This window comes from Myotis davidii, unplaced genomic scaffold, assembly GCF_000327345.1.
Source record: "Myotis davidii unplaced genomic scaffold, ASM32734v1 scaffold799, whole genome shotgun sequence".
Classification (NCBI taxonomy): domain Eukaryota; kingdom Metazoa; phylum Chordata; class Mammalia; order Chiroptera; family Vespertilionidae; genus Myotis; species Myotis davidii.
Window position 1 is genome coordinate 125457 of NW_006290670.1, and position 1102 is coordinate 126558.

The window sequence follows — 1102 nt, forward strand, 5'->3', positions numbered from 1 at the left end:
TCAGCGGAAGGAGGAAACGGGAAGGCCAGGGCAGCCAGGGAAGGAGGGAGCGATCAGGCCACGCAAGGTCCCATCCCAGCAGCTCGGCATGTTCCTCCGGCACTGCCTGCAGCCAGGACAGGGAGGGGAGAGCCGGGGTCCCCCGGGGACAGACTCGAGGTGAGGAGAGAAAGAATTAGGGGCTCGAAGGGGGTGGAAAGCAATTATGAATAGAGTGGGACCAGGAAAGTGAGGGGGCTCCAGCATGAGATGGGACAGGAGGCCAAAACAGGCTGAGCACAGCGAGGACAAGCCTCTGACCACCACAGGGGGAGGACCAGCCTGGGAGCACTGTGGGGGGAGTACCAGCCTGGGAGCACTGTGGGAGGAGGACCAGCCTGGGAGCACTGTGGGGGGGGGCAGCCTGGGAGCACCATAGGCAGGAGGACCAGCCCGGGAGCACTGTGGGGGGGAGGATCCGCCTGGGAGCACTGTGGTAGGAGGACCAGCCTGGGAGCACTGTGGGGGGGGGCAGCCTGGGAGCACCATAGGCAGGAGGACCAGCCCAGGAGCACTGTGGGGGGGAGGACCAGCCCAGGAGCACTGTGGGGGAGGACCAGCTCAGGAGCACTGTGGGGGGGGGACCAGCCTGGGAGCACTGTGGGGGGGGACCAGGCTGGGAGCACTTTGGGAGGAGGACCAGCCTGGGAGCACTGTGGCGGGGGAGGACCAGCCTGGAAGCACCGCGGGAGGGAAAGGGGTCCAGGAGCCAAGGGCCAGGTGTGAGGAGGCCGGCACAGCATAGGGACGAGGAAAGTTGCTGTCAGGTAGGGGGCACAATGAGGGAGATGCTGGAGTCCTGGGGACAGCAAAGGAGGTGACCGCCTCCACAGGTACCTGGGCCCTCTCCCTCCGAAGCTACCTCAGTAAGAGGAGGTGAGCAGGCTACCTCGGCCCAATTCAGGGAACCAGAGCTAGGCCCTGTCCCAGTGCCCTGCGCATTAGCCTCGCTAGGGGGCAGCTGGGTGACCAGGGCGTCCCTCAGCGGGGGTGTATGGAAAGCAAGGCCCGTTGTAAGCAGAGTCCACTTCGAGGTGAAGGGGGCCCTGGGACAGGCTGGGCA

The 1102-nt window shown here is 65.8% G+C and overlaps 1 protein-coding gene across 1 annotated transcript in view; it reads right to left on the bottom strand.

Moving 5' to 3' along the window:
- The window catches only part of SORL1 (sortilin-related receptor, L(DLR class) A repeats containing), a 127417-nt gene that overhangs the window by 18205 nt on the left and 108110 nt on the right, over nt 1–1102 (bottom strand). The window lies entirely within an intron of this gene.